General features: G+C 38.6%; 1 protein-coding gene across 3 annotated transcripts in view; it reads right to left on the bottom strand.

Moving 5' to 3' along the window:
- KLHL8 (kelch like family member 8) overlaps positions 1-11,608 on the bottom strand; it is a 53,461-nt gene extending 41,853 nt beyond the window's left edge. For 2 of the 3 annotated variants that reach the window (XM_040625066.1, XM_040625068.1), the window contains exon 1: positions 10,999-11,607. The gene's annotated coding sequence lies outside the window, so the exon portion shown is untranslated. Of the gene's footprint in view, positions 1-10,998 lie in introns of all 3 variants that reach the window. The other variant, XM_040625067.1, reaches the window with a different exon arrangement.
- Between the last annotated feature and the right edge of the window lie 979 nt (positions 11,609-12,587).

Raw genomic sequence — 12,587 nt, 5'->3', positions numbered from 1 at the left:
AACAGATGACTGGATTAAGAAGTTGTGGTCCATATATACAATGGAATATTACTCAGCTATCAGAGAGAACGAGTTCTCAACATTTGCTACAACATGGACAGCACTGGAGGAGATAATGCTAAGTGAAATAAGTCAAGCAGAGAAAGACAATTATCATATGATTTCTCTCATCTATGGAACATAAGAACTAGGATGATCGGTAGGGGAAGAAAGGGATAAAGGGGGGGCGGTAATCAGAAGGGGGAATGAAACATGAGAGACTATGGACTATGAGAAACAAACTGAGGGCCTCAGAGGGGAGGGGGGTGGGGGAATGGGATAGACTGGTGATGGGTAGTAAGGAGGGCACGTATTGCATGGTGCACTGGGTGTTATACACAACTAATGAATCATTGAGCCTTACATCGGAAACCGGGGATGTACTGTATGGTGACTAACATAATATAATAAAAAATCATTAAAAAAAAAAAAAAAGCGAGGCAACCAAAAAAAAAAAAAAAAAGAGAGAGATAAAATAAATAAATAAATAAATAAAAGGAGAGGCTCAGTTTCCTATAGCCCTCCAGCTCTCCTTCAGTTAAGCCCTGATCTTCAAAGCCAGATGTTATGGAGGCTCATTTTCTCAGTACAGATCTCCCAGGTGTGGGGTACCCAATGTGGGGCTTGATCACTCCTCACGGAGGACCTCCAGGCTTATGATATCCTTCCCACTATGCAGAGTTTTGGTTCCCAGCCACATCTCTGCCCTACTACCCTTCTCAATGTGACCTTTTCTTTATGTCTTAAGTTATGGAACAACTGTTCTGTTAGTCCTCAGGTCATTTCCAAAGTGAGTTGCACGTTATGTAGTTGCACCATGATGTGTCCATGAGAGGGGTGCTCAGAATCCTCCTACTCCATCATCGTCCCAAGTTCCTGTTCCAGAAAGTCTAGATTCATTCTTCTTTAAAAATAACTGTAGTTTGTACTCTTTATGATTCAATTAGGTGAAAATTTTAAGATGATACAAAATATTACACTTTATACAGGATCTGATAGGTTATACCCATTATCTCCTTTTTATTTACAAAAGCAAAGAATAGAGGTTTTAAATTTTGAATCAAGCAGTTCAAAAGAAAATACACTGTGCCAGTAACTAAAGGAGAAGCTGCTGCTTTGACAAACTGGATTATAGTTACAGTAGTTCCTACTTAGTCAAGGTATATATGGCTTCTAACAATTTACTGCTGTGATTTAAACATGTTTTTCTTAGCATTACCATGTATTAGATACAATTGTTATCTAAGTCTGCTTGTTAAATACTAGTGTCATTCCCAGAGTCTATAAACATTTTCACTGCACTGAATACTTTGTAAGATGTTTCTATTTTGGGGTCTGCTTTATTAATAAGGCCATCTATTAATATTTCACTACCATAATCATTTGTTTGAACTGTTTGAACATAATTTATAGTCAATAGTTGGGGAGTCTAGTATAAAGTAGTAAAAATTTTTTTATTTTATTTTTAAAGATTTATGTATTTATTTTTAAAGGAGTGGAGGAGCAGAGGAAGACTCTTAAGCAGACTCCATGCTAAGCATGGAGCCCCATGCAGGCCTTGATCCCACAACCCTGAGATCACAACCTAAGCCAAAACCAAGAATTGTACACTTAACCAATTGTACCACCCAGGCACCTCTAAAAAATAAAAATTTCTTAAAAAGATTGAATTTTACCTAAGTATGTGAACAACATGTATGAACTCTCTCTTAGGTAGGGACTCTATTACTTATTAGTTTTGTTTAAGAATGTCACAGAAGTCACTAGACTGTACTTAAAGATAAGAAATGATAATTATTTGAATAAAAATATAAAGCCTACCAAAAAATAAATTTACCAATAATTTGTTTCTAAGTGTGAAAAGATATTTCCCATTCAATATCTGAAATGAAACAAAAAACACAAAGCTAGATAATTACTTAGAGAAAGCTACGCTTGTCAGACACAGTCCTTCTGAGTACAGCAGACTGCTAATCTTACATAGGGTTTAGGAGGAAATGTGGAGGCCAGGGATTGGTGGATTTTTCAGAGGTTTCAAAGCATGATTACTAGAAGGGCTACCATTGACTGGCTGGCTTGCAAAATCCTGTTCTCTAAGACAGGTTGTTGTTGATTTGATTACATCGACTTAAAAACAATTCTAAAGAATGTCATTTACTCAGTAAGTCACTCAAACCAGTGTTAAACCTGCCAACTGTTACCATGGCTACACGAGAATCAGTCTTCTCCTAGGAGTTTGAAAACTTCCTTTCATTTTCACAAGGTAAGCACACAAACCAACATACACATCCATACATATACTGTGTATGTAAATCATATGGTTTTATAATCACATTTCAAGAAATTACAATAAAAAATAGAAATATGGTGTTAAGGGAAAATACCATTTGTCTTAGAATATATTCATTTAATCAGTCATCTTATACCCCAGGTTATGTTAATTCAAAGATGAATATGAAAAGCAACAAACAAGTGCTTTATACAGTGCTATTCAAAGTGAGTCTGGTCCACAATTTTTTTCTTTTTTACAGGTCTGCAATGAGGTAAGTACAAAAATGGAGTTTCGAAACTCTTACAGGAAATTTATATTTGACAGAATAATTTTATACCCTTTGAATATAATGAATAATTGAAGTTTATATTTTGTACATCCATTTTTTAAATTTTTCTAGTAACTAGTTTTTGTTGTCTTTTATTAAAAATAACAGTTCACAAACTGGTCTTTCACTACAGAAAGAAGCACTACTTCATAAGATTCAGAAAGTTAAATATTCACAATAGATGAGGGTGTTATGTTTTGTTGTGAGGATATAGGCAAAAAAAAATGTGTATCGCCAAGCAAGTAAACACCTGCATCAAAATAGGAAGAGTGGTGACAAAACTGGAAGAATGATGACAGAACACATTTAAAGGCTGCATCATCTATCCCCTAGAGGCAGTAGGGGATTATGTTGTATGAAAAAAAGAATGACTCTGAGATAAAAACTGCTTCAAAAGAATCAGACTCTAAATGTGAAGAAATTTAGGAACACCTTAACTTATCTCTTCTATTTGCCTTTAAAAAAAAATTGAATGCACAAAAGTAATCTAATCTTTAAAAAGATTATCTAAGATAAGTCTCCCCTAAAAAAGATGATTAAGACATGACATAATTCTTACCATTAATGAGCCTGAATTATCCAGATGGGACAAAAACAGATGATGATAATAATAATGTGGTAAAGGCAATAGTAAAGAGATATACTGGATATTATCCGACAACCCAAACTAGCCTGGATGATCAAGGCTCCCCACTGAATGTGAAAGCTCCCATGTATTCAAAATTCCCACTCCACTCTACCCAACTATAACCAAGTTTCATACATTCTACTTCCTCAGTTCCTCTCATATTGTCGGCCCTGCTCTTCCAGCAATATCACTTTAGTCCCAGGCCCCATCATCTCACAGTTATGATTATAGCCTCCCAACAGCCTCTTCTCTCACCAGTGCATCCTTCCTACTGCTGCCAGTTATCATTCCCAAATTCAAATCAGATCATATCACCTCAATGCTTAAAAAATTCCATGAATAATATTTTTAAAAATCCATGAATAATGTAAAAATAAGGAGAAAGAAAACTGGATACAAGATGTATGATCTCTCTTTTGTAAAGATGTATATGTGGTAGGTTTCCACCCACGAGATGGTTCCAACTGCAATTGCTGTTTTGGAATCAACTAATGAAATGATTCCAAAAGTCTCTATTATAGAGAAATCTGTGGAGGAAAATAAGGAAACATAAGTTTAAAGTGGGTCACAGAAATTTATGGGATGGGGTGTACAAAGTATATTCACAAAAGTTCTTCAAATTCCAAGAACAAAAGGGAAATGACTAAATATTTATTGTTATTACAGCTAGTGTACCTATTTTAACTGGATTAAATATTCTTATAGGTCATAAACATTTTATAATGCTTTAAAGTCCCTTATATAATGACCATAAGGTACAGTTGTTGATTTTCTAGAACTTAAAAAGAGGTAGCATGAAGCACCGATGCTGGCTGGCTCAGTCAGAAGAGCATGTGACTCTTGATCTTGAGGTTGCGAGTTCAAGCCCCATATTCAGTGTAGCAAGCACTTAAATGAACAAATTAAAATTTTAAAAATAAAAATAGGGGTGTGCCCGGGTTGCACAGTCAGTTTAGTGTCTGACTCTTGGTTTCAGCTCAGGTCGTGATCTCAGGGTTGTGAGACTGAGCTCTGCGACAGGCTCCACGCTCAGTACAGTCTGCTTGAGATTCTCTCTCCCTCTCCCTCTGTCCCCCCACTTGTGTGCTCTTGCTCTCTCAAATAAATCTTAAAAATAAAATAAATAAAAATAAAAAAATAAAAAGAGGTGGCATAGTATAGCAGAAATAACACTGACTTAGGTATCAGGATAATTGGATTTTAGCTACATTTTTGGGAAGTTACCTAATCTCCCAAGTCTCAGTTTCTTCATTTATAAAAGAACAGGATTGATAGGTCATGGATCAGTAATCTTTTTCTGTGAAGGGCCAAATAATAAACATTTTAGGCTTTGTGGGCCATTTAGTCTCTTTCATGACCACTCAACTATGCCATAGTAATATGAAAGCAGCTAGAGACAATACATAAAGATATGAGTGTGGCTGTGTTCCACTAAAACTTTATTTACAAAAGTGAGAGCAAGCTGAGTTTGGCCTATAAGACCCTAGTTTTAGGTAACCACTGTTTACCTCTAAAATGTGAGAGTGTTTTTTTTTTTCTATTTAAAATTCCCTAAGCTGTTATCTTTATTTTTATTTTTATATATATTTTTAAAGATTCACTTTTTTAAGATTTTATTTATTTATTTGAGACAGAGAGAGAGAATGAGCAGGGAGAGAGGCAGAGGGAGAGGAAGAAGCAGGTATGGGGCTTGATCCCAGGACTCTGGGATCATGACCTGAGCTTTAGGCAGACTCCTAACCAACTGAGCCACCCAGATACCTCTAAAGATTTATTGATTTATTTGAGAGAGAGAGAGAGGGAATGCACACGTGCATGCAGTGAGGAGGGGCAGAAGTGGAGGGAGAGAATCTCAAGCAGACTCCCCACTTAGCACAGCAACGCGAGCAGGGCTCCATCCCACAACCCTGAGATCATGATCTGAGGCAAAATCAAGAGCCTGACGCTTAACCAACTGAGCCACCCAGGCGCCCCAGTTGCCTTGATTTTTAGAGAAATCTGTTAGCCATATCTAACACAGGACACATAAACTAGTGATTAATAGCAGACGTTAGGACCAGACAGTTTTGGGATTTTCTATTAGCTGTTAGCCTTGGACAAGTCACTTAAAATCACTCTGAGCCTCAGCTTTCTTTTAAAGTTGTTGTGAAGTTTAAGTGAACTAATAGAGGTGCCTGGCTAGCTCAGTCAGAAGAGCATGCAACTCTTCATCTTGGGGTTGTGAGTTTGAGCCCCATGCCAGGTGTAGAGAGAACTTGATAAAACTTTTTTTGTTTAAGTTTAAATGAAGAAATAATATATGAAGTATTTAACCCTATATCTCGTATACAATAAACATTCAATAAATGAATGTAACTTTTGTAATAATTTTACATCATTAATATATGACATTATATTACATATAACATATTACTTAATATTACATTATAACAATTTTACTTTTTTAAATTATATGATCCTGAGTCCTTGGTCAGGAAGACAGTACTCCATTTTTTCCAGCAAACAAATAAAATATGCTTTATAATGATCTACATTCAGGTGCATTTTTCACTAAAGCAAAAGATGAGGACAGGCTATATTACCCTAAGTCTTCCTATTGTTTTTATTATTATTATTTTTTTTAATGACAACAGTCAGCTTTGAGAGCTTACTATCTACTTACTAGCTGTATGACCTTGGTAAAGTTATATAACCTTTCATTAGCCTCCATTTCTTCACCTGTAAAAATGTGAAAACAACAGTACCAACTTTACAGGATTGTTATAAGAATTAAATGAGTTAATAAATTGTCTGGCGCATACACCATATAAGTAACTGCTATTATTTGAGTTAGATACTTAACATTTGTTCATTTCAGTCCTCGGGACAAGCTGAAAAGGTATTCCTATATTTATGGCTGTAGATAATGAGGTTCAGAGAAGCTAAGAAACCTACCCAAGGTTACCAGCAATTAAGTGGCAATGCCCAGAACTCAACATAGGCTTGCCTGACTAGAAAGTCAAAACTCTTACCACAAGGCTAAAGATGACATTAACTATTATCTATGTATGACATATACAAAATGACTTTTAAGAACTAAAATAGGGGTATTAATAATAATCTCCCCATACAGGAAACATTTTTGAATTTTTTAAAGCTCAAGGGTAAGAGAATACACATAAAATCACGGATCTTCTTAAAATGATAGTTTTCCCATAAGTAAAATTTTCCCTGAAATGATTCCTCTTTTTTAATTATGTTCAATTAATTTAACTCAAACTTTCATTATTAAAGTATTAAGCAATCATCAGCATTAGAATAACTAAAGATCCAGCATAGTGACTTATTTTGTACCCATAAAGTACTTTGCAAATGCTGGCATTCACCTCTAATTTATCTTTGAGATTTATATAGGACTCTCAGACTAATTTTATAAAAAGCAAACCTAGAAAGCCAAACACAGTTCTGTTACTTTATTCCATAAATTCCCAAGTATTGATTTAGAACTTGAGCTTTGAAAAGCTTCCTTCAAATGAAAATACTGACCAATATTAAAGGGGAAAAGTAAAAAACACCTCAAGGAAAAAGACCAAAAGACATTACTTCACTACATAGGTTTATTCTTAAGTTTGTGCTGCATTACTTCATCCACCTCACACACTTCAGGCCTTGTGAATGCTACTGGTAACTGATCTAGAAGAGAAGTTGGCTTCACACTATAAAGCCTCAGAGCTCAGCAACCTAATACTAACAAGAAACATAGGGCAGTTTGATGTAGCTTACTTCCAAACTCTATTTCAAGAATGAACCCAAACTTAGAACTCTAACCTAACTCTAAAATTCCCCAAATGCAAATAAGATTAATCTTCAATGTTATAAAATTACAATTATAATCTAATCTACATAAGCAGATTGTCAATTTTCTTTCCAAACCAGAAATTCCGAGAGTCAAAATAACAATTAAGAATTAATAAAACATTGTACTCTGTGCTATACAGGAAATTAATAAAACATTGTACTCTGTGCTATACAGGAAGAAATATTATATGACAACAAATACACTAGGTAAATATCATTATCTAGTCTGTAAGACAAAATAATTTTCTTTAGTATTTGGTGTTCTGTTGAGAAAAGAAAAAATGTTCAAATTTTAGGTTAAGGAAACCAAATTATCTTTTAGCATTTCAAAATAATATTCTAACATGCTACATTGTATTAGGGTATCATTCCTTGCCAAGTATTCTATTGCCCATCAAGACAAGAAAGGAGGGGAGGAATGGACAGTATTTGCCTAACAATAATGGATCCATCAGGGGTGTCATCTCCACATATAAGAAGCAGCACTATTGTTCATATGAACATAGTATATCATAAATATCAACCTCTAGTTCTGGAAGAAAAACAGGTACTCATGGTGGTTCAAAAATTATCTTTCTCAAAAAAACCAAAAACTAGTATTAAAAGTAATCTGCAAGGGGTGCCTGGATGGCTCAGTCAGCTAAATGTCCAACTCTTGATCTCAGCTCAGGTCTTGATCTTAGGATTGTGAGTTTGAATTTTTTTTAAGTTGGACTTCACGCTGGGCATGGAACCTACTTTAAAGATAATAATAATAATCTGCAAAATGTTTAGTAAAGAAGTCTGCCTAGATAACTTATGCTAAGAGTTCTTAGAACCTTTGCAGGGGGTTGTGCATGAATCCTCTTTAGATAGCTGTTGAAAGCTATGGGTCTTCTCCCCACAAAGTATGGATATACAGAGTTCAGACTCTTGTAAGACTATGGACACGCCCATAGATCTAGGTTAAGAACCAAATGAAGTAGAAATCTTCCCGAGGCACCTTTGACTCTCTTTCATAATTTTACCTCTGACTCATAAGAACCAACTAAATCATTCATAACCAGACAATGAACTCTCATGTAAAGCCAGCCCTTAAAAAAAAAAAAAGTTTCATAGTATTTACTCAAGCAGTATTCACCTGAAAATACACTGGCAGCATTTTAAAACACAGCATGTAACTAGTGATATCAATAAACGTTACAGTGTATTACAGTTTATAAAATGATTTCACATTATAACAAGTAATATTTTTTTAATTTTTTATTATGTTATGTTAGTCACCATAGAGTACATCCTTAGTTTTTGATGCAGTGTTCCATGATTCATTAACAAGGTAATATTTTTATCTCCCTTTTACAGCTAACAAAATGGAGGTTAAGAAAATAAACTGCCCTGGTCACACAGCCAACAAATGGACAGTTGGGATTCTAATTCAGTTATCTAGTTACAGAACTGAGCTTACTTAGTACATTACTATATCCTGATGCTTCCACAAAAACCCCTCAGAGAAAACAGATTAAAAAAAAAAAAAAAAGCCTAATGGGTCACATCCTATTGTAGATATAGCTTGACATCAGTAAAGAAAAATTAGTATATTTAAAATACTTGATTTCCTCTTGCTTCATTGGTTAACATAAAACATGGTTTTCAGAAAAATAAATGGTCATGCTAATGAGTTTTAGGACTGAAAAATAAGGACATTTTGTTATTCTATGAAGCATTCCTTCTTACTCAACTCTAATTATTAATATACAAAAATAAATAACTCTTGAAAATGTAAATATAAGAAACTGAAAGTTTAAACATCCAATTTTTTTAAAACACAAAAACTATCTGAAATTAATTTTTAGGATGTTCAAAATATTCCTTGCAATATTTTCTAAATAACAATACTCATTTCCATTCTCTACAACTCTTAAAAAATTCTTGATTTTTTTTTTAAAGCGTCATTTGTCTAAACCCATAGAATATACAACACCCTATCGTAAACCATAAACTTTAGGTGATAATGATCTGTCAATGTAGGTTCATCAGTTGTAACAAATGTACCATTTCTATATGGGAATTTCGATGGTGGGGGGGGGAGGCTGTGCCTATAGGGAGCCAGGCAGGGGGCGTATGGAGGCAGAGGGTGTACGGAAAATCTGTACCTTTCACTCAATTTTGCGATGAACCTAAAACTGCCCTAAATATAAGCTATATTTTGCAAAAGGGCTGGGGCGGGTGTGTCAAAATTTACCTCATTTTCTTAACAAATGAGGAAATAATTTTCTAAAAATTACCCTGTGAATTAAGTTTCCTGCCAGAATACAGTAGTTGCCATTATTGCAGCATATATTATCATTTAAAAAACCATCAACAGTAATCTTATCAAATGCTAAAAGAATTAGTTTTAAATGTTAATATGAAGCTAAGAGCACATGTGAGTATAGTTTTCTGAAGATTCCTTTTTATATTTATGTTCACACTATTTGATAGTTTAAAAGGCAATATATTAAGGGACTAAAAGTCTGAAGTGGGTCATGGGTTGACTGACAAACTAAAGGGGGTGCCAGGAGCAAGCAGTAGGAAAAGTAGCAGCCAATGAAAAAAACCACCGCCAAGCAGACGTTCTCTCTTCTCCCAAGTCGACCCTCTGCCAGGATCAGGATTCAAGGGAGATGGAGAAAGGGTTTCTTCATAGAGTGAGAATGAAGAACAGCAAGAGTCAATTATCAACTTATATAAAAGAAAAACAATGCAAAAAAGAAAAAAGAAAAAGCGCAACTAGTAGATAAAATACTTGTGTCAACCCAGGTTTCTCAAGAAGCCTTCCCCAAAGTATCTTCCAAATGTGGTAACCACCCACAGCGGTAACATTAGCATAAAGAGCCAAAAATAGTTATGCTATTAAAAAAGATTAAAACGAATACGACAGATAAAAGACAAAGGATTAAAAGATAAAACGAACTGAAAAAGGTTCGATTTTCCGCGAAAGTCATCTGATTCAACACTGCCCAGTGGGAATATACGTAAACCGCTTTTCACACCCAGGCGCGCAAACGCTACGACTGTGCAAATCCAGTAGAGGACAAGCCCCGGGCTAGAAAACTCCCAACTCCGTAGACAAATCGCCCTGCCTGAAGACACCAGCAAGTTAACTAAGCCCAGAACTGAGTGGAAGGAAGAAACAGCTGGCTCCGGGGCAGTAAAACAAACTCCGCGGAGCGGCTGCGCCTTCTGAAAGGGGCTGCGGTTGCTGGCGCCACACCAGGAGGCACTCTTCGACAGGGTCTCCACCACCGCGGAAGGGACAGCTGGCGCGGGCAGCAAACCCCCAGTACCAGCGATTCCGACCAGCAGCGAGCCCCGCGGAGAGGCAAGTCCCGACGGGCAGCGAGCCCCTCCGGCGGGCCAGCCCCGGACCGGAGACGAGCCCCCTGGGCAGGCCAGTCCCGGACGCGCGGCGACTCCCCGTGCCGCAGGGCCGGGAGACAGCCCACCTGCCGCGCGCCCACAGGCCGGCCGCCCTCCCCGGGCCCCCGAACCCCGCCGGCCGCACTGCTCCTGCTCAGTCTTTGCACCCCACCAAGCACCTGCCCGTCCCCCTCTTCTTCGAAAGGCCGAGAGGAGAGAGCCAAGGGGGCCACCGACGCGGCTGACAGAACCAGAGGCTGGGGGATCTCCTCCGGGAAATGCGACCCCGTTCCTCCCGCCAACGGGACCGACAGAAAACATACTGCGGTTTAATGGGCCCCAAACCGTCTCAGCTGTGGAGTTTTAGTTACTGCTCGTAGGGCTGGAGTTTCCTCGAGCCGGAGGCGCAAGCCCGGGCGGCGTTACGATTTCAGGTTGGGGTAAGGGAGGGCTCGGCGTGAACCGACAGCACCGCACAAAGGGAAGAGAGACGTGAGGGGGAATGAACGCAGTTACCTCGGTCCTCGGCTCGTCCCTCCGCTCGGTTCCTGCCGGCCTCGCCAAGGCTGCAGCTGCCCTACCAGGCTCCAGCAAACCAGCGTCTTCCCGCAGCACCGAGCGGCGCCGCACTAGCCCCGCGCGAGCAGCTGACGGACGCGCGCCCTCCTCCGCGGCCCCGTAGAACCCCGGCCGGCGCCCGGGGTCCTCTCGGGTCAGCCCCGAGAGCGGCGGCCTCTGGGGCTGCGAGCGGAGCGCGCGGCGGAGCCTGCGCACTGCACTCTGGGAGGTGTGGTTTATGGTTACCTCCTCCGGGTGCCCGCCCCCCCACGTCCTCACCGCCCCCGCCCGCTTGTGGGCGGCGGGAGCTTTCACAGACCTGCTGTCCTGTGCTGCGGGGGGAAGGTAGACCGGGGCCTAGGGGACGTCCTCAAAACAGTTCTGGACAGGACAGCGCATAAATATCTCTGAAGTTATCCGTTTCTTCACTTCGGGGGCCATACAGAATTTAGTTTCTTTTTATATCCATCAACTCCCCTCCCGCGCGTTGAGTGTTCCTTAGGTTTCGTGTCTTTTCTAAAAATGGTGGAGAGGGAAGACTTCCGTTTTTACTCCTATGTCACTTTCTCCACGTGCTCTGCGGAGGATATACACAGCGGCTTGTGTTTATAAATACAGACCCACAGTTTATAAACCGAAGGAAGCAGTTAATTGACCTAAGCAGACACTGCCAAAAACCATTGCAAGTAAAAATGTTGAAATAAAACAATTTTTTCAATCAAGTCAGTGCAATGTAGAGGTGGGAGATTAAAAGAGAGAAAAGAAAAAAATTTAAAGGTTATTCTCCTAATATGTTTTTTGTTTGAACAAACTCAAGCTTTTACAACTCCAGGAATCTATTTCAGAATAAATTCAACCCTAGGTACATTTATGAATGTTAACACATAGGTTTGTATTGATTTTACTACAAAAAGAGCTTTTTTAAAAATGGTAGTATCTTGGGGTGCTTGGGTGGCTCAGTCCGTTAAGCCTCTGCTTTCAGCTCAGGTCATGATCCCAGGTCCTGGGATCAAGTCCCACATAGGGCTCCTTGTTCAGCAGGGAGCCTGCTTCTCCCTCTGCCTGCCCCCCTTCTTGTGTGCGCGCTCTCTCTCTCTCTCTGACAAATAAAATATTTTTAAAAAATAGAAGTAAAAATAGTAACATCTTACGTAAAAAACCCAAAATGACTACTTGAATTTGAAATTCCATTTCTAAAAAAAAATCGCCCTTTTTATATAACAGAAATTGAAATAATCCTTAATATTTCAAAATATTTCTCTTCAGAGGATTGTATTTTTGCAAATTTAATGTCAATGCCCTTAGAAAAATAGAGCAAGACCAGCTTTATTTTTTTAATTTTTTTAAAAGATTTTATTTATTTATTTGACAGAGAGAGACAGCAAGAGAAGGAACACATGCAAGGGGAGTGGGAGAGGGAGAAACAGGCTTCCCACTGAGCAGGGAGCCCGATGCTGGGCTTGATCCCAGGACCCCAGGATCATGACCTGAGCCGAAAGCAGACGCTTAATGGCTAAGGCACCCAGGTGCCCCACAAGACCAGTTTT

This window comes from Ursus maritimus, unplaced genomic scaffold (assembly GCF_017311325.1).
Source record: "Ursus maritimus isolate PB19 unplaced genomic scaffold, ASM1731132v1 scaffold_8, whole genome shotgun sequence".
Lineage (NCBI taxonomy): Eukaryota > Metazoa > Chordata > Mammalia > Carnivora > Ursidae > Ursus > Ursus maritimus.
The sequence above is the reverse complement of the archived record's forward strand: the minus strand, read 5'-3'. Positions and strand labels throughout refer to the sequence as shown.